General features: G+C 47.5%; 1 protein-coding gene and 2 non-coding genes across 3 annotated transcripts in view; all 3 read left to right on the forward strand.

Annotated features, from left to right (window-relative positions):
* Positions 1 to 23,614, forward strand: part of MEGF11 (multiple EGF like domains 11) — a 495,160-nt gene that overhangs the window by 237,571 nt on the left and 233,975 nt on the right.
* TRNAP-UGG (transfer RNA proline (anticodon UGG)) lies at positions 13,088 to 13,159 on the forward strand. The gene has a single exon. It is a non-coding gene; the product is annotated as a tRNA-Pro (tRNA).
* Positions 13,709 to 13,780, forward strand: TRNAP-UGG (transfer RNA proline (anticodon UGG)). The gene has a single exon. It is a non-coding gene; the product is annotated as a tRNA-Pro (tRNA).

Genomic DNA, 23,614 nt, shown 5'->3' on the forward strand with positions numbered 1-23,614 from the left:
AGAAGCCCTCCCACTGTTGCCACTCCCAAGCACCAAGAATACAAAGCATCACTTGCCCCAGACATAAGAGAAGCCATGTTGGATCAGGCCAATAGCCCATCCAATCCAACACTCTGTGTCACACAGTGGCCAAAAAAACCAGGTGCCATCAGGAGGGCCATCAGTGGGGCTAGGACACCAGAAGCCCTCCCACTGTGCCCCCCCCCAAAGCACCAAGAAGACAGAGCATCACTTGCCCCAGACTTAAGAGAAGCCATGTTGAATCAGGTCAATGGCCCCTCCAGTCCAACACTCTGTGTCACACAGTGGCAAAAAAACCCAGGTGCCATCAGAAGGTCCATCAGTGGGGCCAGGACACCACAAGTCCTCACACTGTTGCCCCCCAAGCACCAAGAATACAGAGCACCACTTGGCCGAGACATAAGAGAAGCCATGTTGGATCAGGCCAGTGGCCCATCCAGTCCAACACTGTGTCATACAGCGGCCAAAAAAACCCCAGGCGCCATCAGGAGGTCCACCAGTGGGGCCAGGACACTAGAAGCCCTCCCACTGTGCCCCCCCACAATCACCAAGAATACAGAGCATCACTTGCCCCAGACAGAGAGTTCCAACAATACGCTGTGGCTAATAGCCACTGATGGACCTCTGCTCCAGATGTTGATCCAATCCCCTCTTGAAACTGGCTGTGCTTGTAGCCACCAAGAAAATGAGGCAAGGAAATGGGAAATTTACACACACGTGCACATGATCCTGCTTTATTCCGAATAGGAACATAGGTCAGTATTGCCTACTCAGACAGGCAGTGGCTTTTCAGGGGTCTTTCCCATCATTTGTTGCCTGATTGTTTCAGCTGGAGATGGTGGGGATTGAACCTGGGACCTTCTGCATGCCAAGCACAGGCTGTGCCTCTGAGCCCTCACTGATGTGACAAGTGCCAGTTTCGGGGGCAGGGGCAGTTTCAAAGAAATCCAGGTATACCGACGTGTTTACTCTCGGGCCTCAAGTGAAGTTTTATTTTTGCCTTTTCAAGGAGGCTTTAACATGAAAATAAAATGTGTGCAAACCCAAGGTAGGAAGGCTTTGTAGACTGCCTCCCATTGTTTTAGGCTGTTAATGAAGATGGACCTTTGAAACCCACACAGGGCATTCCGGTTTCTATGGCATCAACAAAAAACTAACAAAAGAGGCGTTCTGTTCATTGTCAATGAGTTTGGGCTGGTGAGGTGGGCTCTCAGTTCATCTGTAGCGGAAGGCTGTTGGAGGTGATTAAAATAAAATCGGCAGCTAAACCTTGGGTTTTACAAATGGGTTTTTGAAAAAGAACCCTTTTCAGCTCTGCAGCAGATCTCTGATCATTCCAGAAGGCTGTGTTGGTGCCTTGGTTAGAGTCTAGACGGAGAAACGTAGCAGTGAGTAACTAGTATTACCAACCTCCAGGCAGGGCCTGGAGATCTCTCCGAATTCTGCCTCCAGACCAGAGAAATCAGTTCCCCGGAAGAGAATGGCTGCTTTGGGGGGTGGGTTCTATATACCCCGATGAGATCCTTCCCTTCCCCAAATCCAGCTCTTCCCAGGCTCCACCTCCAAAATTTCCAGGAATTTATCTGCCTGGTGTTGGTACCCCTAAAAAGCAATGCGGGAGTCTGTTCTCTCAGTCTCTGTCACCCTGCTGGAATGGTCTTGGGTCAGCCATAGCTCTCTTATCTGGGAGAACCAGGTTTGATTCCCCACTCCTCCACTTGCAGCTGCTGGAATGGCCTTGGGTCAGCCAGAGCTCTCTTATCTGGGAGAACCGGGTTTGATTCCCCACTCCTCCACTTGCAGCTGCTGGAATGGCCTTGGGTCAGCCATAGCTTGGTGGTGGCAAGTGCCTTCAAGTCACAGCTGACTTATGGCGACCCTGTAGGGCTTTCAGGCAAGAGAAGTTCAGAGGTGGTTTGCCATGGCCTGCCTCTGCGTAGCACACCTGAATTTCCGTGCTGGTCTGCCATCGAAATACGAACCAGGGCTGACCCTTCTCAGCTCCCAAGAGCTGATGAGATCAGGCTAGCCTGGGCTACTCAGTTCAAGACAAGAGACATTCAGAGTTGGTTTGCCCTGGCCTGCCTCTGCGTAGCAACCCTGGCCTTCTTTGGTGGTCTCCCATCCAAATACGAACCAGGGCTGACCCTGCTCAGCTCCCAAGAGTTGATGAGATCAGGCTAGCCTGGGCCACTCAGTTCAAGACAAGAGACATTCAGAGTTGGTTTGCCCTTGCCTGCCTCTGTGTAGCAACTCTGGGCTTCCTTGGTGGTCTCCCATCCCTGTCAAGTGTGCGGGTTCAGTGATGAGTCGAAGTTGATACAAAGACTACGTTTATTGATAGACCGATACTTTGGTGTAACAGGTTCTTGAGAGTAATACTGCTGATACATTGATACGATACTTTTAAGGCTTACTTCAAAAGGATTCCAAGGGAGGGGGTTGCGGGGTAGCGTTCACACACAAACTATCATAAATGTCTACATTCCCATAGTGTTATCAGGACTTCGTCCTTGCTCTCCCAGATGTCTCGAACTCCCTTGCAAGAATGTATGGGAAGGTGCTGATTACTTGGCTTCGTTCTCACTACTTCTAATTACAAGCCATTAAGCAAGACGGGGAGGGGGGGAAGGGAAAGGATAACAAGCTAACAAAATTGGGTCCTCCATGACACTTCACAGACCAGGTTTAGGCAGGACCCTAAAACAATCAATGGAGTTTTACCATGCTTGACAATCCCAATACTAGCCAGGGTCGACCTTGCTTAGCTTCTGAGATTTGATGAGATCAGGCTACCCTGGGCCATCCAGGCTGGGGCAGGTGCACGTAGCAAAATATATTCGAAAAGGCAGATGCTAACTAGAGTACTTACAATCCGTGTTACATATGCTCTTTGGCAACTGCAGGATGCCCCCTTCCCTGGGGCAGGCACAGTCCCCTTTTAGCATCATTCTCCTTTGCCTTCCTTCATGGCACAGCTCCCCTTTTCAAACCCCCCCCCCCAAAAAAGCATGCTCCTGGGTTTTAACATCCAACCTGCTAAGAAGGGTTGAAGAACTCAAAAGCGATCACACCGTTGCGTGCCATTTTGGTTAACCTAATGAAAAATATCACATGGATTTTGGTTTGGGGATTTTTTTTTAATGTTTTTGCAAAAGTGACTCACCTGGAACCGTAACGAAGGTATGTGACAGGTGCCTTCTCCTTTTCCTGAACCCAGATGTGCCCTGTCCTGAATGGCCTAGGCTATCCTGATCTCATTAGATCTGAGAAGTTAAGCAAGGTGGCCTCGGTTAGCACTTGTACAGGAGACCAGCAAGGAAGTCCAGCGTCTGGAAAAAAGAACAGCCACTCTCCAGTTTGGTATAGTGGTTAAAGTGCCTAGACTCTAACCTGGGAAAACTGGGTTTGATTCCCTTCTCCTCCGCCTGCACCTGCTGGTATGACCTTGGCGTTCCTCTCAAGAGCAGTTTCTGTCAGAGCTCTCTCAGCCCCACCTACCGCACAGGATATCTGTTGTGGGGAGCAGAAGGGAAAGGAGGTTGTAAACCGCTCTGAGACTGAGTGACGGGTGGATTATAAATCCAATCTCTTCTCTTCTCCACCTCCTCAGAGGCAAGCAATGGCAAATTACCTCAGGTTGTCTCTTGCCTTCAAAACCCTACAGGGTTGCTGTAAGCTGGCTGCAATTTGCCACTTTCATCACCACCAAACTCAGGAGTTCAGCTGGGTAAACTACATATTGAGCCAGTTTGGTGTAGTGGTTAAGTGTGCGGACTCTTATCTGGGAGAACCGGGTTTGATTCCCCACTCCTCCACTTGCACCTGCTAGCATGGCCTTGGGTCAGCCATAGCTCTGGCAGAGGTTGTCCTTGAAAGGGCAGCTGCTGTGAGAGCCCTCTCCAGCCCCACCCACCTCACAGGGTGTCTGTTGTGGGGGAGGAAGGTAAAGGAGATTGTGAGCCGCTCTGAGACTCTTCGGAGTGGAGGGCGGGATAGAAATCCAATATCTTCATCTTCTACATATTGGGAGCACTTCCCCCCTCACCCACCCTGATACCGCTTACAATTTAGGATTACCATCACAAACATATGCAGAAAAAGAATGGTCTTCAGTCATGGCCAGTGTTCCCTTTAAGCTGAGTTAGCGTGAGCTAGCTCACAGATTTTTAGCCTCCAGCTCACATCTTTTTGTCTTTGCTCAGGAAAAATAGCCCCAGAGCACAATGATTTATGCAGGAGCTCAAAACTTTAATGTCAGTAGCTCACAAAGTGGAATTTTTGCTCACAAGGCTCTGCATCGTTGGTCATGGCCCCTACAGACCGTGAAGCTCTTCGGAGACCATTGTGGCTATATCACTTCTGGATTATATTTGTTTTCTTTATTTATTTTGTGCCCCGGGTTTTCTTTCCAGCAGGGACCCAAAGCGTCTTACGTTGTTCCCCTTTCTTCCGTTATATCCTCACAACAACCCTGCGAGGCGTGTTGTGACTGAGTGTGTGTGACTGACCCAAGTGTGTGTGACTGACCCAAGGCCACCCGGTGAGCTTCCATGGCAGAGTGGGAATTCGAACGTGGTGCTTCCCGATCCTAGACTGATACTCTGACTGCTACACTGCACTGTCTAGAGAGTATTCGTTCTCTTTGGCTGGGCCTTGAAGAAAGGCTGTTAAGGAATTTTTTTTTTTAATCTGATGGGGTTTTTGCCAAATGAATTTCCATGCTGCTTTTATAATTCACTGAGGTTTTAAGAAATTTGGTAAAAAGCGATGCGGCGAAGGAGAAAACATGGGAGGGGGAACTCATTTGAGGATGGTTGATTCCTGCTCTGTAATGCAGTGTCAGTAGGGTTGCCAATCCCCAGGTGGGGGCAGGGGATTCCCTCGGTTTGGAAGCCCTCCCCCCGCTTCAGGGTCGTCAGAAAGCGGGGGGAGGGGGAGGGAATGTCTGCTGGGAACTCTATTATTCCCTATGGAGATTTATTCCCATAAAAAATCATGGAGAATTGATCCACGGGTATCTGGGGCTCTGGGGGGGGCTGTTTTGGGGGGTAGAGGCACCAAATTTTCATTATAGCATCTAGTGCCTCTCCTCAAAATACCCCCCAAGTTTCAAAAAGATTGGACCAGGGGGTCCAATTCTATGAGCCCCAAAAGAAGGTGCCCCTATCCTTCATTATTTCCTATGGAAGGAAGGAATTGAAAAGATGTGCCGTCCCTTTAAATGTGATGGCCAGAACTCCCTTTGGAGTTCAATGATGCTTGTCACAGCCTTGATCTTGGCTCCACCCCTAATGTCTCCTGGCTCCACCCCCAAAGTCCCCAGATATTTCTTGAATTGGACTTGGCAACCCTAAGTGTCAGTCTTTCGAGAGGAGTGAAGGGTGCCCCCCGCCCCGAAGATAAGGTAGGTTGCAGGGCAGGCAGGGAAATTATCATTCCTACCGGATCTAAATTTTGGAACAATTTGGAAATGACAGTATAAGGCATTACTGCATTTGGCTTGTGGGTAAACCAAAGATCTATCATTCTTGACACAGTCAGATCTCTGGAAATTGGATTCTAAGGCAGACGGTGTCAGCCAGAAAGGCTCCTTGGCGCATCTCCCTGTTTCCTTTTCGGGGGGTGGGGGGGTAATGTAATTCAGATGTTCCTGGAATCCCCACCATTTCCCTGACAGTGTACATCTTCTCTTTTAAACTATTTGAGAAGAGCCGAACAAGTCAATTACCTGATAATTAAGTACCTTTGAAGCAATTCTGCAAACGAGAAGTGGCAGCTGTGTTCCGTAGAATCTACCGGAGAAAAAACGCTACAGGAGCCTGTGTATAAAGTCATGAAGATAAGACCTCCGTGCGAGCCGTTGCGGTTGTTGCAGGGGCTGATTAAAAGGGCCTGTTCTCATTTTCATCTAAAACGATGATTGAAATAGCCAAGCAGTTCCAGCTCTCAGCTGTGGCCACTTAAGAAAAATACACATCTTCTACAATACTGGAATAAATTCTTTTGAGATTGCCTGCAGTTATTGGGAAAGAAGATCAGTGCACAGTTATGGGTTCTGCTGTGAAAAGTTCTGTGTGTGTGTGTGTGTGTGTGTGTGTGTAAAAAGCCAGTTTAGACCCTGTAGGGCAGGGGTGTTAAACATGTTGTCCGGGGGCTGAATCAGGCCCTCGGAGGGCTCCTATCAGGCCCCCGAGCAACTGGCTCCTGCCTGCTTCCTTCTCACTCTTGCTTCCTTCTGCATCTCAACTTGCTTTGCAAGGCTTGCTCAATCGCACAGGAGCTACATGTCGTATTTGACTGTGGGGCTTATAAAAATCATCGAGAAGTACATTCCATTTTCCACGGCCATACCTTTTACCAGTAGCCAAAAACTGCAACTCCTTAAGGATCTTCTTAGCGACAGGAACCCTGAGGTTACATGCAAATTAGCAAAATTTGGCTGGCTTGCCACAAGAATAAGGAAAACTCTAATGGTTCAGTCAGGAAACGGCTAAACACTTTTGCCAATCTGTTTGCTGTAACTGCCATGTTTTGTTATATTTGTAGTTTTATAGCAGTATTTTATGCCTTTTATGTACGATTTTATGGTCAATCAGTTTTAATTTTGTATGATTTTTTCTGCTTTAAACGCTGGCTTAGGCAGTGAATAAACAATTTATTTATTAAGGGACGAAACAAAGAGGTCTAGACAGGCTTTTTAGTTTATCCTTGGTTTTAACACTAATTTTACATCTTCAGTGTCAGTGCCTTAAAGTCAGGAGCTACAGAGGAAAACCTCAATTTTCTCCATTGGTTGAGGCTCCTCCCCCTCCTGGTCCCCTGGGGAGGGAGGGAGGGAAAGAGCCAGAGCTGCCTTTGCCCAGTCCCCTGGATCCTATAGGAGAAATACAAAGAAAACACCTTTAAGACCAAGCGCTAATGTTTTAAGTTTTTTTGTTTTTTAAAAAATCTTTAGTCGTAAGAACATAAGAACATAAGAGAAGCCATGTTGGATCAGGCCAACGGCCCATCAAGTCCAACACTCTGTGTCACACAGTGGCAAAAAATTTTATATACACACATACACTGTGGCTAATAGCCACTGATGGACCTGTGCTCCATATTTTTATCTAAACCCTTCTTGAAGGTGGCTATACTTGTGGCCCCCACCACCTCCTGTGGCAGTGAATTCCACAAGTTAATCACCCTTTGGGTGAAGAAGTACTTCCTTTTATCCGTTTTAACCTGTCTGCTCAGCAATTTCATCGAATGCCCACGAGTTCTTGTATTGTGAGAAAGGGAGAAAAGTACTTCTTTCTCTACTTTCTCCATCCCATGCATTATCTTGTAAACCTCTATCATGTCACCCCGCAGTCGACGTTTCTCCAAGCTAAAGAGCCCCAAGTGTTTCAACCTTTCTTCATAGGGAAAGTGCTCCAGCCCTTCAATCGTTCTAGTTGCCCTTCTCTGGACTTTCTCCAATGCTATAATATCCTTTTTGAGGTGCGGCGACCAGAACTGCACACAGTACTCCAAATGAGACTGCACCATTGATTTATACAGGGGCATTATGATACTGGCTGAGACCGTGTTTGTCTGTGTCCTTTAAAAAGTTTATCTCTCTGCTACCTAATCTTAAATAGATACACACACGGCCTGGCCTGACAAGGTCTCATTCGTGTCAGATCCGGCCCTCATAACAGATAAGTTTGACACCCCTCCTGTAGGGTTTTTGAGGCAAGGGATGTTCAGAGGTGGCTCACCATTGCCTGCCTCTGCGTAGCAACCCTGGGCTTCCTTGGTGGTCTCCCTGCCAAGTTTTGACCAGGGCCCAGCCTGCTTAGCTTTTGACCCCTGACGAGATTGTGGGGGGCTAGCCCAGGCATTTTGGGTCAGGGGTCGCGAAAGCTTTGGTGGACTCTGAAGCAAACAAATTCTGATGTGCTGGAAAAAATCCAGAATGGATTGTTGAATCCAGGTTAGATTAATGAGTCCGATTGAGGTGACAAAAGAGGAGGTCCTACAACTGATTGACGAATTAAAAACTAATAAGTCACCAGGTCTGGATGGCATACATCCAAGAGTTCTGAAAGAACTCAAAGTTGAACTTGTGTGGATCTCCTGACAAAAATATGTAATCTTTCATTGAAATCTGCCTCTGTTCCTGAGGACTGGAAGGTAGCAAATGTCACCCCCATCTTTAAAAAGGGCTCCAGAGGAGATCCGGGAAATTACAGGCTAGTCAGTCTGACTTCAATACCGGGAAAGTTGGTAGAAACCATTATCAAGGACAGAATGAGTAGGCACATTGATGAACACAAGTTATTGAGGAAGACTCAGCATGGGTTCTGTAAGGGAAGATCTTGCCTCACTAACCTGTTATAGTTCTTTGAGGGGGTGAACAAACATGTGGACAAAGGAGACCCGATAGATGTTGTTTCCCTTGACTTCCAGAAAGCTTTTGATAAAGCTTTCTGGAAGCTCAAGAGTCATGGAGTAAAAGGACAGGTCCTCTTGTGTATCAAAAACTGGCTAATTAATAGGAAGCAGAGAGTGAGTATAAATGGGCAGTCTTCGCAGTAGAGGACGGTAAGCAGTGGAGTGCCACAGGGCTCAGTACTGGGTCTCATGCTCTTTAACTTGTTCATAAATGATTTGGAGTTGGGAGTAAGCAGTGAAGTGGCTAAGTTTGCAGATGACACTAAATTGTTCAGGGTGGTGAGAACCAAAGAGGATTGTGAGGCACTCCAAAGGGATCTGTTGAGGCTGGGTGAGTGGGTGTCGATGTGGCAGACGAGGTTCAATGTGGCCAAGTGCAAAGTAATGCCAAGAATTCCAGCTACAAATACAAGTTGATGGGGTGTGAACTGGCAGAGACTGACCACGAGAGAGATCTTGGGGTCGTGGTAGATAATTCTCTGAAAATGTCAAGACAGTGTGCGATTGCAATAAAAAAGGCCAACACCATGCTGGGAATTATTAGGAAGGGAATTGAAAACAAATCATCCAGTATCATAATGCCCCTGTATAAATTGATGGTGCGGTCTCATTTGGAATACTGTGTACAATTCTGGTCACCGCACCTCAAAAAAGATATTATAGCATTGGAAAAAGTGCAGAAAAGGGCAACTAGAATGGTTAAAGGTTTGAAACACTTTCCCTATGAAGAAAGGTTATAACGCTTGGGGCTCTTTAGCTTGGAGAAATGTCGACTGCGGGGTGACATGATAGAGGTTTACAAGATTATGCATGAGATGGAGAAAGTAGAGAAGGAAGTACTTTTCTCCCTTTCTCACAATACAAAAACTCGTGGGCATTCAATGAAATTGCTGAGCAGTCTGGTTAAAATGGATAAAAGAAAGTACTTCTTCACCCAAAGGATGATTAACATGTGGAATTCACTGCCACAGGAGGTGGTGGCGGCTACAAGCATAGCCAGCTTCAAGAGGGGATTAGATAAAAGCAACTTTTTTTCTCCAAGAGAATTGAACTCTGCAGTCTGGAGATCAATTGTAATTCTGGGAGATCTCCAGGCCCCACTTGGAGGATTGGCAACTAAACAAGGGAAACACAGCCAAGGTTGAGAAAAACGTAGGAGACTGTGAAAAATTACTGTGCAAAGAACAATTACAACTTGTGTAACAGAGCTTAATACAAGAATCACACACTCTCCACAAACATATCAGCGCTGAACCGCACTCTGCAATATATTGAGTATTTATGTTAACGGTGTTTAAAGGGAAAACAACACAATCCACTTTTTAAACAACAATAAGAGAAACATGCATGGTTTGCCAGGTTTAGACAAGTGCATGCAACATGCAAAGTTTGCAGTATTGTTTAAAAGACTGATTGTGGTGTTTTCCCTTTAAGTACTGACAACAGAGTGCAGTTAAGCACTGATATAATGTTTGTGGAGTGTGTGTAGTTCTTGTATTAAGCTGCGTTGCACGAGTTGTAATTGTTCTTTGTACAGTAATTTTTCACAGCCTCCTACATTTTTCTCCTCCTGGAGGATGGCTACCCACAGCTAGTCTTGGAGCCTTTTTGAGTGCTTTGCCTGCGTAGAGAAATTTTGTGGAGACCTTGGGCCCTGAGTGAACTTTTATTGTCCTTTAGATTGTAATATGATTACTCCCTTGCCTGACGATGGATGCTGAAAACAGGAGCAAAGTCAGAATCCCTGTTTGAGTATTGTACATCCTTTCTGTGATTGAATTTGGACTTCGGGATAGAAGCCTTCAAGTAGGAGCCATGTGGGCATTGAGTTCTCCAATGTTTGTAGCACGCCATCCACCTATTGATTTGTCTGTATAGCGCAGGGTGGCCAAACTTGCTTAAAGCAAGAGCCACGTAGAATAAACATCCGATATTTGAGAGCCACAAGGAAGGAAGGAAGGAAAATAGATGGGAGAGAGAGGGGCAGAGAGGTGGAAAGAAAGCAACTTTAACTTTAAATGCATTCTTCAAGCAACCAGCTGGCTTGGCTTGGAGAAGTGATTTAAAGAGGCAAATGCCTTCCCCAAGCCAGCCAATGGGCCAGAGGGAGCTTCGAGAGCCGTAATATGTGTGAAAGAACCACAGGTGGCTCCTGAGCTGCGGTTTGGCCTCCCCTGCCCTGGCATTGTGGAAGTAAGTGCTTGAAATTTTCTGTGGATTGCTTTGGTCATATTTGGTCATAAAGTTTGTTGCAATTTCTAATATATTGTTTACAAATTATACATAATAATTGCAGTCCCGAGATTTGAGCACCCGGAGGATGGCAACCTGGCTGCCAGCTTTGGAGGTCTTTTAGCACTTTAGAGAAGATTCAGAAAAGCTTGGGAGAGCAGGTGATGACAGGCCATGCTAAGCTTTGTCTTGAGGGTTCTTTTTGTGCCAAATTTAGAACTCAGTGGAAACGTGTCCCGAGTTTGGTTGTCAAGTCGGCAGATTCAATAACGAGTCGTTGTTGATACAAAGAAGCTACTTTATTGATACTGATACTTGAGGCTAGGCCAGCATTGAAAAGACTAAAGAATATACCGTAGATACATTGCATATAATGGACACTTCAAAGAGATTCCTAAGGGGGGAGGATTATGCAAGGAACATTCACACATTGATGTTACCAATTCGTTCTCAGGCTTGCATGGCCTTGATTGTAGTGGACTCCTGACTCCCTTCCGAGAGCCAGGCCTGAGAAGGCACAGATAAGACTTTCACATCTTTCCATTTCAAAGCAAAGCTACCCACTACAGGAAGGGGGGTTAGGGAGAGTATGAGCTAGCAGCACTTGATTATACTTTGGTTCTACCCAGAATGCTCTTTGACTGAGCCAGAGTTACAGACAGACTTGACATTGGTTCTGAAACCGATCAGCCTCCGTTGGAACCTGGCCCAGTAGCATCTCCCGCGTGCTGTAACAGGCAGGTCTGTCTCGTGTCAGGAGAATCGGATAATAAATGGAAACTCGATGAGGATGCTTCTCTGAATAGCTTGTGAATGGGTCCTGAGATTCCCCCCCCCCCCCGAAGCAATATATATGTATTTTACAAGGGGGATTCTAGTACTAATGGCTTGTTGGCTAAGAAAGGGAACGACATATTTAAAGTATCCTGAATACTTTTACAAAATGTTAAAAGGACATCAGAAGATTTAAATGCACTCGGAAGAAAAGGAAACAGCGAGACGCCGCGTGTACATATCTAGAAATGGGCTTTGAAGTTTTTGATATATGAAAGGAAACCATATTTCAAAGACCAAATAGAGCTGTCGCTTCTCGTGTATTCTCTTCAAAAAAAATCTTTAGTGATCACAATCGTTTCATATTTCCAACAGATGAAGGGGGGGTCATTTAACCGCAGCACCCAGGGAAGTGAAAATGCGGTTCCGTCTGGGAGCTGTGACTTGTTCTCAGCCAGGATTGTGGTTTCCTAACCCTAGCAAACAAAAAGCAGTAGCCCAGATTTAAAATGCGCAATATCACTGATGAAAAAAGGAAGGCAAACGCCACACCGCCGTGCCCTTGGTGGTGCTTTTTCGCCTGCTGTGTTTGTAAAATAAATTGCTAACTGGCTGTGTTAACCTTGAATTAAAAAACCTCTTTTGTGGTGCACTATGTATCTTTGGGGGGGGGAGCGATACAGCGCTTTGTATATTTGCAATATAATTGTGGTTGTATGGATGGAACTTAGCGGTCTGTCTGACCCAGAGGCCAGTGGCTTTCAAACGGCAGCCTGGTTGGAGTTTTTGGGAAGACACAGGTTGTGTGTTTGGAGGAGATGTAACCGAGTGGCTACAGGCAAGGCTTTTTCTTATAGAAAAAGCCCAGCAGGAACTAATTTTCATATTAGGCCATTCAAAGATGAAATGGACAATCTTGATTCATCTCACCGGCTCCACAAAGGCCCCCTGCTTTGTCTTGTCGCTCTCCTGCTGCTTAAAGACCTTGGATGTTCCTGCTATGCTTGGTATTCTTGTTGGGACCATTCCCTCCGTTGCAGGCATTTATAATGCCTGAGATGATGCTTAGTTGGGCGGACTGAAGGTGTTTCTCTTTGACTACCAAGGCATAGCTGCCTTGTAACTGATGCTTTACTCAGCAGTCTTTTTGGGGATGGGACGGTGGCTCAGTGGTAGAGCATCTGCTTGGGAAGCAGAAGGTCCCAGGTTCAATCCCCGGCATCTCCAAAAAAGGGTCCAGGCAAATAGGTGTGAAAAACCTCAGCTTGAGACCCTGGAGAGCCGCTGCCAGTCTGAGTAGACAATACTGACTTTGATGGACCAAGGGTCTGATTCAGTAGAAGGCAGCTTCATATATGTTAGGGAGGGATGATGGCTCAGTAGTAGAGCATCTGCTTGATAAGCAGAAGGTCCCAGGTTCAATCCCTGGCATCTCCAACTAAAAAGGGCCCAGGCAAAGAGAAGTGAAAAACCTCAGCTTGAGACCCTGGATAGCCTTGAATGGGGCTGTGGCTCAGTGGTAGAGCATCTGCTTGGGAACCAGAAGGTCCTAGGTTCAATCCCCGGCATCTCCAACTCAAAAGGGTCCAGGCAAATAGGCGTGAAAAACCTCAGCTTGAGACCCTGGAGAGCCATGAATGGGGCTGTGGCTCAGGGGTAGAGCATCTGCTTTGGAAGCAGAAGGTCCCAGGTTCAATCCCCAGCATCTCCAACTGAAAAGGGTCCAGGCAAGTAGACGTGAAAAACCTCAGCTTGAGACCCTGGAGAGCCATGAATGGGGCTGTGGCTTAGTGGTAGAGCATCTGCTTGGGAAGCAGAAGGTCCCAGGTTCAATCCCTGGCATCTCCAAAAAAGGGTCCAGGCAAATAGGTGTGAAAAACCTCAGCTGGAGACCCTGGAGAGCCGCTGCCAGTCTGAGTAGACAATACTGACTTTGATGGACCGAGGGTCTGATTCAGTAGAAGGCAGCTTCATATATGTTAGGGAGGGATGATGGCTCAGTAGTAGAGCATCTGCTTGATAAGCAGAAGGTCCCAGGTTCAATCCCTGGCATCTCCAACTAAAAAGGGCCCAGGCAAAGAGAAGTGAAAAACCTCAGCTTGAGACCCTGGATAGCCTTGAATGGGGCTGTGGCTCAGTGGTAGAGCATCTGCTTGGGAACCAGAAGGTCCTAGGTTCAATCCCCGGCATCTCCAACTCAAAAGGGTCCAGGCAAATAGGCGTGAAAAACCTCAGCTTGAGACCCTGGAGAGCCATGAATGGGGCTGTGGCTCAGGGGTAGAGCATCTGCTTTGGAAGCAGAAGGTCCCAGGTTCAATCCCCAGCATCTCCAACTGAAAAGGGTCCAGGCAAGTAGACGTGAAAAACCTCAGCTTGAGACCCTGGAGAGCCATGAATGGGGCTGTGGCTTAGTGGTAGAGCATCTGCTTGGGAAGCAGAAGGTCCCAGGTTCAATCCCTGGCATCTCCAAAAAAGGGTCCAGGCAAATAGGTGTGAAAAACCTCAGCTGGAGACCCTGGAGAGCCGCTGCCAGTCTGAGTAGACAATACTGACTTTGATGGACCGAGGGTCTGATTCAGTAGAAGGCAGCTTCAGATGTTCATATGTACAGTAGCCCAGTGAAGTCCACCATCTTGGTGGTCATGAAGAAACTGAACAAGAAGGTGTCTGGCCCTCCCTCAAGGGGTGTGTAGAAGAAAGCCTCCTCCCTTGAGAGGAGCAGCATGAGTGGGTGTTCTAGAACATTCCCAGAAGCATGGCATGCATAACTAATACTTGTTTTTTGGGAACCAACCAGACCCTCGCTTAGATAGCCCAGGTTAGCCCAGTCTCATCAGCTCTTGGAAACTAAGCAGAGATGGCCTCCCTTTCTCAGTCAAGAAGCCATTAGTAATAGGTGGCCTGTTTGGATGGGAGACCACCAAGGAATACTAAGGTCGTGACATGGAAGCAAACAATGGCAAACTACCTCTGGTGTTGACTGTCTTGAGGTCACCGTAGGATAGTTGTGACTTGGCAGCGCTTTCCACCATCAAGCATCCAGATTTTCCTCAATCTGAAGATCAATAATGGCTAAGAAGCTTTCTGAAGAGATTGTTTACCTGGTGCTAAGGGAGACTGGGGGTGTGCTCTTGCTTGAGGCATCTTGCAGCATCGCAGGTCTATGCAAGGGCCCCCAGCCTTTTTGAGCCTGAGGGCACCTTTGGAATTCTGACATACAGCTATGGGTGCAGTTTCAAAATGGCTGCTGCATAGGGTTACCAAGTCCAATCCCAGAAATATCTGGGGACTTTGGGGGTGGAGCCAGGAGACTTTGGGGGTGGAGCCAGGAGACACTGGGGTAGAGCTAGGGGGGAGGGGGGAAACGGCGCCGGGGAGCGTGGCAAGCCGCCCTGTCTCGGAGCGGGCAACACCACTGCGCGGCTGCCGCCCCCCCCCGCCCCACCGCAGCTGCTCCTCCAAGATGGGCTCAGGCTGAGCCCATCTCGGAGGAGCAGCTGCGGTGGGGCAGGGTGGGGCGGCAGCGACGTGGCAGCCTCGCCCACTCCGCTCCACCTCTGGGGTGGATTCGGAGGGGGGGTGGAGGCGGGCCAGGGGCGTGGCGAGCCGCGAGTCCATGCTCCTGGCCTGCCTCCGCCCTCCCCTTCTCTGGTTTTGCCTCGCTGGTTTTGCCTGCGCTGCTGCCGCCTCTTGGCTGCTCCTCCAAGATGGGCTCAGCCATGCTCCTTGGCACCGTTTCCCCCCCTCCCCCCCGCTTCCGTTTTTTGGGGGAGCGGGGGAAGAGGCTGGAAATCCTGGGGTCCCCCGCCAGGGCGGGAGGGTTGGGAAGCCTACTGCTGCAGGAGGTGGAGCCAACCACAAAATGGCTGCCCCAAGAAGTAGAGTCAACCACAAAATGTTAGGAAGTAAGGCCATGCATAACTCTAATAGTAGCAGAAGCTGTCCTTGAAAGGTTGCCTGTTTTAAAATGTTTCCTTGGTTACACGCGGCTTACCTTCAGTCATGCAGTGAAGGTCCTGGTGCCAGGGTGGTGACTGCTGTTGAAGCAACTTTTTAAAAAAATGTGCATGGCCAATCCACTGCAAGGACTTCCATTTTGAAATTGGAGAAGTTGATAAAATGCTGTTGAATGGGGCAGCCATGTCTCCAAAGGTAACAGGAGGCTTACCGCAGAGAGGCAGGTGTTTTAGATGTTCTGTTCCTCTCCATCCTGTTTGATGGTGCCATTGACTGAAAGTGTCTTTCAAACCTCCCCATTGATGTTTCTATGGCCCGTCTCTCTTGTTTGCCATTTACACGTTTCCCCTCCCAAATACAGCAAGACCCATCTGAGAATCAGCCAGCCAGGTTTGCATACGCCCCTGGTTTTCTCTTTATCAACCGCTGACAAAACTCGGCTTTGTTTCCTTTTTGCATTGTGAAATCAAGGGCAAAATCAGGCAGCACAGATGAGAAGTGACTGAAGAGCCATCTCGGAATACTGTGAGACAGATCTCTTGTCGAAGAGGGAACCTTTCCAGAAGGCACTAGAGAAAAGAACCTGGGAGGTTTGGGATGTTTCTACAAAGGAACTAGTGATTGCATCCACTGCTAATGAGAGTTCCCTGGGAATCAAAGCACAGCTATATTAGCTGCACATATGACTGGATACAGTGAAGGTCTTCACCAAAGGGTGATTAACATGTGGAATTCACTGCCACAGGAGGTGGTGGAGGCCACAAGTATGGCCACCTTCAAGGGGGTTTAGATAGAAATATGGAGCACAGGTCCATCGGTGGCTATTAGCCACAGTGTATGTGTGTATATAAATTTTTTTGCCACTGTGTGACACAGAGTGTTGGACTTGATGGGCCGTTGGCCTGATCCAATATGGCTTCTCTTATGTTCTTATGTTCTTCAGAAAAATGAACACATGGTCTCTGTCTCTCTCTGTCTCTTTCTTTTTCTCTCTGTCTCTCTCTCTTTCTCTCTGTCTCTCTCTCTCTCTCTCTTTCATATTTATTTAAAACATTTGGAAGCCGCCTTTCTTCCTTATGGAGCTCAAGTCAGCTTTCAAGAGAGCTATAATCGTTTCAGAAGGTAGTTGTATTGGTCTGGAGTAGAACAGTTGGATGTGAATCCATTAGCATCTTGAGTCCAGTATGACCTTTTGAGAGTCAAAGTTCTCTTCGTCAGATACAAGTGGGAATAGAGACCTCTGTGTCTTTATATCCCAGTGAGAAGGTTGGAGGGGGGTTGTAAAGAATGCTTGTAAAGAAAGGAGGCCAGGGTGCCGTGCTTGTTGTGATCCGTTTGATTAGAGCAGAGGGGCCGTGCTGGGGGGGGCGGGGGGGGGGCAGAAAATGAGCATCTGGAGTGAGGTAAGAATCCTCTGTCCTTGTACAGCTGAGGGGGGTGTCTATTGTTCTGAACTTGTGAATTAACTTCAACAATCCCCCCATTGTACTTTCCCTTTGAAATTTCTTTGTTCTGAACTTGTGAATCAACTCGAGTTCAGCAAGAGAATGCTGAGAATACACATTGCATCCACACCTGGCAGCCTCCCTTGGCTGGGTTTTATAGCCTTATGCTTAAGGGTCATGTTTGCAGCCAGTTGCTAACAGGAGTAATCCTGCAACTACTCATCTTTGCTATCAGCAAGCAGCTGACATCTAGCTAGGAGGTGTGCACTTTGTTGTCTCTCCTGTAGCTTTGTTCTTAGCCTCCATCTGTGGTGCTCCAAGGGTGTGGGTGATGGGGGGGGTGGGGCTGGAAACAACCAACTGAGTTTTACCTGTTGAATCAGGGATGGAGGGTGTTGGTGGCTCTGCACCAGCTGTTGGTTTTGAATTCTCACAAGCCTGCAGCTCATCTTCCCACTTGCCAGATTTTGCTGACTCAGAGCTGGCTACACAGGGCTCCTCTTCTCCTGAGGAGTCCTCGCTATCGTCGGTTGACCCACGACTGTCATCCATTACTGTTGTAGATCGGGTGACAAAAGTTCACATTCAAACCAAATTTCTCCAAGCAAAGCTTTATTTGCGTCAAGTCCCATCCCCTTCTCAGGTTCGACAGCAATTGTTTCATTTCTGCTCCCTCAATTAACAATGCCAGCTTTCTCCAACAATGTCTCTTTCTCTGTGTCTCTGGAGTGCTGGGCCTCTTGAGATCTTCCAAAGTTGGCATGCCTTTGAAAAACCAGCCAGGCTCGGGTAGGAAGGTTGTTCATATTTAACTGCTTCTTTTCAAGCTGCGGAGGCTGAGATTCTTGGATCGAGAAAAATTAACATGCTGCCCATTGGCACCTTCCATCCTGGAGATTAACTGGTGTGACTCTTGATGTTTATTGTAATGGGACAAAGCTGATTAATGGAGTTGGCTGGAAGCCACACTAGAGTAGAATGAGCAAGGTCTTTCTCATTTTTTCCCCCCTTCCTCTTCCTTGGAACTTATTTCTCACCCTCTCCTGTTTCTCTTGCCAGCCGTACTGAAATCAGCCAAGCTGAGCTGTGGTTAGAGAAGTGGGCCGTTGCCAGCTTGGTCTTACAGTACAATTATAAGCTAGCGTTTGCTCTTGATTTAATTTGATGTGCGAGGCGACAACAGATGTTTCTCCGTACAGCATGCAAAGGAAGGGCCCGCCATTCTCTTTGTATGGTTGCCAGGTATTGAAATGATTGGAATTTGAACAGGCAGTGCTTAAGCAAGTGCTAAAACAGAACACGTGCGTCAGGTTGCCAACTCCAAGTGGTGGTTGGAGAGCCCCCAGAACTACAACTGGAAAACGCCCAGAACTGCAGAAGTCCCCAGGTGGTGACTGGAAATCTCCCAGAATGTCAGGTGAAAGAGATCACTTCCCCTGTAGAAAATGGCTCTTTTGGAGGACGGGCTCTATGGCATTTTGTGATACGATTACAAAACATTATTTTGATACGAGATCAGCTCTGAAGAATCAGCAAATAATAAAACGCGGCGACGCAACAAGCGTGGAACAAAGAACCAGGGATTAAGAGAGGGGACTAGAAAAGTAAAACCCTCGTCCAACAGACAGGCAACGTTACTGGGATTCAATCAGCGACTTATGTATCCCACACACCCGTAGGCAAAGTTTGAAAACTTTGTGGGTTGTCTCCTGAATGGAGGAAAGGAGGAAAGAGACATAAAGTTGTTAGAACTTCCCAGTAGAGTTGCCAGGTCCAACTCAGGAAATACCTGGGGACTTTGGGGGTGGAGCCAGGAGACTTCCCTATTCCCTAAAAATAAAATTCAAATATACAGCAGTGCTTTCCCCCCGAATTCATTTCCTCCTCCTCTTTTTTTGCATTCAAATGGTTCCACAGCAGCTGCACTTCCTCTAAAATGAAAGTGAACTCTCCCTCTCTCTCACACACACACAAAGCAGCCAATACAGTTTGCATGCCCACACTTTTGTGATCTCCCTGGGGCAATGTTATAGATAGCTTTACTCACCAGAATTGCTAAATGTTACAATTTGCTGTATTTCAACCAACTTACCAAGAGAGATCTAAGGGATGGCATTTTCCTTTATCCCATATTTAGGTTCTGGTTAATGTTTTACTATCCTTTTACTATGCAAACAGCTTTACTAGAGCCAGCTTGGTGTAGTGGTTAAGTGCGCGAACTCTTATCTGGGAGAACCGGGTTTGATACCCCACTCCTCCACTTGCAGCTGCTGGAATGACCTTGGGTCAGCCAGAGCTCTCTTATCTGGGAGAACCAGGTTTGATTCCCCACTCCTCCACTTGCAGCTGCTGGAATGGCCTTGGGTCAGCCAGAGCTCTCTTATCTGGGAGAACCGGGTTTGATCCCCCACTCCTCCACTTATTAATCACACTGGCAGAAATTAGCGTCAGAATGTCACCATTGCTGCCAGATTAAACTAAATTATGAACTTTTAAATACATTAACGGGTTTTTATGATGTTAAATTTCAGTTTTATTGTTAAATTTAAAGTTTTTACACTTATTATTGTATTGTATAAGATGTTGTTAGCCGCCCTGAGCCTGCCTCGGCGGGGAGGGCGGGATACAAATAAAATTTTACCTTACCTTACCACTCCTCCACTTGATGCTGCTGGAATGGCCTTGGGTCAGCCAGAGCTCTCTTATCTGGGAGAACCGGGTTTGATTCCCCACTCCTCCACTTGCAGCTGCTGGAATGGCCTTGGGTCAGCCAGAGCTCTCTTATCTGGCAGAACCGGGTTGGATTCCCCACTCCTCCGCTTGCAGCTGCTGGAATGGCCTTGGGTCAGCCAGAGCTCTCTTATCTGGGAGAACCGGGTTGGATCCCCCACTCCTCCACTTGCAGCTGCTGGAATGGCCTTGGGTCAGCCAGAGCTCTCTTATCTGGGAGAACCGGGTTGGATTCCCCACTCCTCCGCTTGCAGCTGCTGGAATGGCCTTGGGTCAGCCACAGCTCTGGCAGAGGTTGTCCTTGAAAGGGCAGCTGCAGGGAGAGCCCTCCCAGCCCCACCCACCTCACAGGGTGTCTGTTGTGGGGGAGGAAGGTAAAGGAGATTGTGAGCTACTCTGAGACTCTAATTCAGAGAGAAGGACAGGGTATAAAACAGCAGTCGTCTTCTACTATGCAAACAGACTCTGTTCTCTCACACTCACACACGGCTCATCTTGCTCCCCCCCTCCCCCCCAGCTTCAGTCTCACTGAGATTTAAAGGCACACACAGACGTTCCAAAACGGAAACAGCTGCAAGCTTCTGAATCTGCCTGAGATCTTAGAAAACACATTGTGGCTGTTGGGTTGGGGAGGAGCTTGCAAAACCCAGGGATCCACCACTGGCGTCTGGCGAGCCTCCTTCCCAGTATAGTTGACAAAACTGGAGCAATATACTGATGTCAAAGAAGAAGAAGAATTGCAAATTTATACCCTGCCCTTCTCTCTGTATCAGAACGCTTTAAAATCTCCTATATCTTCTCCCCCAACAACAGACACCCTGTGAGGTGGGTGGGGCTCAGAGATCTCTCATAGCAGCTGCCCTTTCAAGACAACCTCTGCCAGAGCTGTGGCTGACCTAAGGCCATTCCAGCAGGTGCAAGTGGAGGAGTGGGGAATCAAACCCGGTTCTCCCAGATAAGAGAGCTCTGGCTGTCCCAAGGCCATCCCAGCAGGTGCAAGTGGAGGAGTGGGGAATCAAACCCAGTTCTCCCAGATAAGAGAGCTATGGCTGACCCAAGGCCATTCCAGCAGCTGCAAGTGGAGGAGTGAGGAATCAAACCCGGTTCTCCCAGATAAGAGAGCTATGGCTGTCCCAAGGCCATTCCAGCAGATGCAAGTGGAGGAGTGGGGAATCAAACCCGGTTCTCCCAGATAAGAGAGCTCTGGCTGACCCAAGGCCATTTCAGCAGCTGCAAGTGGAGGAGTGGGGAATCAAACCCGGTTCTCCCAGATAAGAGAGCTATGGCTGTCCCAAGGCCATACCAGCAGCTGCAAGTGGAGGAGTGGGGAATCAAACCCAGTTCTCTCAGATAAGAGTCTGTGCACTTAACCACTGTAGAATGTCAACTGTCTCTGTAGAATGGACAATGCAGGAGGACATGTTCAATAGACTCTACTTTCCCAGTATGACGTGAGCAAAGCCAGATGGTGGGTGGAGATCTGTCAGAATTACAACAATTTCCAGGTGGTGACTGGAGATCTGCCAGAATTACAGGTAAAAAAAGTTCAGTTCCCCTGGAGAAAATGGCTGTTTTGGAAGGTAGACTCTATGGCATTATAGCCCACTGAGATCCCACCCCCCTCAGGTTCTAACGACCCCCCCCCCCAAAAAAAAAAATCTCCAGGAATTTCACAGTCTAAAACTGGCAACCCTAATCTGTGTTATGGGTGAAATTTAGGACAGGTTTGTAGCGCTATAGAAAAATAACAGTGTTGGTTACAATCACTGGGCTGAGTCCCAGTCTCTGTTTTCTTTTGCAGCCTCATTTTATTGGCTTGGTATTTTAAAAAATGTTTTTTAATTCCTCCGCTCCCGCCCTCCTGGTATCTTCTCACGTTGGGTTCAACTCGCTTTCTTCATTATCCGCCTTCCTAACTCAATTACTATTTTTTTTTAAATGCTAAAAAAAAATTGACTTGAGAAATGTTCTAGAATAACGGATGATCCTGGTTGAATTCTTCCTCTCCTCTGTCTTGCTTACGCTGAGGAGAGTCGGGCTTTCTGGCATACCTGGTGGTGTAAAAGGAGAAGAGAGCTTTGCCTATTTAGGTGTCGACTGGGCCCAGAAAGTCTGTCTTGCTTCTTTTTACCTTTGATGGAATATTCATGAAGTTCCCCCGATACTTCATGTAAAGGATATGGATTTTGTCACGTGTGGCAAGTGAGAGACAGAAACCTGAAGGTCAGAGGAGTCAGATCCTTTAAGGATGCAGTGATTCAGTTTTGACATAGAAAATATAATTCTTATTGACATTCTCTCTGGAGTGGGATTCAGGTCTGGCATTGGCTTTAAGTTGCTCGGTGGTGTAAGTACTGAGTAAGTCAGTCAATCAGTTGAGTGCCATAATTCAAGTGTCTGTGAAAAGCCCAACATTAGTATTCCATTAAAAAGGCTCAAGTTTGCTTGGAAGCATCGTTCCCATTCATGGGGATCTGGTTGTTGTTAGAGCTGAATTTGAATCTAATAGCAAACCAAGAAAACAAGGAGAGACGACTGAATGGAAAATAGGAAAGGGAGTGTAAAACACCAGATGTTCTAAAACAGGGGTGTCAAACTCATTTGTTATGAGGGCTGGATCTGACATAAATGAGACTTTGTTGGGCCGGGCCATATCAGGTTGGGTTGAAGCTGAGACTCTTTCCTTCCTTCCCCAGGGGACTGGTGGGGGGGAGCCTCAGCCAATAGAAGGAAGAGAGGCTTGGCTCAGTAGCTTTGCTGTGTGACTGAGAGAGCCTGGCAAAGCAAGCTCTGCCTCCCCCCCCCCTTCCTCCCCAAGGGAGAAGGCTCGGCCAATGGAGAAAAAAGAGGTTTTGCTCTGCAGTTCCTGTGAAACTGAGCAAGCCTTGCAAAGCAAGCTGTGATGCAGAAGGAAGCAAGAGAAAGGGAGAAGGTAGCAGATGACAGCCAGTTGCTTGGGGGCATAAGAGCCCTCTGGGGGCCTGATTTGGCCTCTGGGCCACATGTCTGACACCCCTGTATGTAAAACCTTTTTAGGGCAAATAGTAATTGGTATACATATAGGAATACAAGCCAAACAGATAATGTGAACATTAGAATGTACGAATGACTGGTCAAAAATATATGCTATATATTATTAGCATGAGTAATAACAAAAGCAACATAATGAAACAGAAGCGCAAATTGTGGTGCAGAAACCAATAGCACCTTAAAAGACTAAGAAGATTTCAAGGGATAAGGTTTCAAGACTCAAAGCTTCCTTCATCATTAAGAATAATGATAATAATTGTATGGCGTTGTGTGTAGTGTAGCCAGGTGACCCGAGGATTGTCTGGCAGCCTTAAGTTCTTTTTCGCATTATGTACCTGAGGTCCTTCCCCTCCCCAGAACCTGCCACCTCTAGACCCCACCTCCAAATAGTCAGGAATTTCCCAACCCAGAGTTACAGAGGTCCCTCCCTTCCGCAAACCCCACCCTCTTCAGGCTCCACTCCCCACTATTCATGAATTGCCCAGCCCAGACGCAAAACCCCTACTCCCAACTGAGACCATGTTCTGCCCAACAGGAATTTCTCGTCCATGACAATAGCAGGCAGCTACTGCCGTCCCTTCCCCTCCACTGGAAAGAAAAGGATAAATCTCTCTGTGTTTATTGTGCAATAAATGCAGTCTGCAATGAAGTGGCTTAAGAGTGCCAAGTCTTGCGCTAGTGGTGGTGGCTGTCCTCATAAATCTAGAGGGGTGAGCATCAGACTGCCTCTGCTAGCGCATCCCCTTAGCCTCCCTTCCAAGAACTCTCTTGTCTCACCCAGGTGCTCTGTTGGGTTTTGCAGATGTCTTTTCTTCTTTGAGCAGCAGTGTCATTAATGATCGATCCGAGAGCGCAGCCGTGTTGGTCTGAAGCAGTTGAACAAAGCGGGAGTCAAGTTTCACCTTTAAGACCAACCCAGTTTTATTGAGAACGTCAGCTTTTGTGTGCTCCAATGACACTTCATCAGACGAGGAATCGGGTACAGTGAGCAGGGTTATATATAT

The sequence above is a fragment of the Heteronotia binoei genome, chromosome 19 (genome assembly GCF_032191835.1).
Source record: "Heteronotia binoei isolate CCM8104 ecotype False Entrance Well chromosome 19, APGP_CSIRO_Hbin_v1, whole genome shotgun sequence".
NCBI lineage: Eukaryota > Metazoa > Chordata > Lepidosauria > Squamata > Gekkonidae > Heteronotia > Heteronotia binoei.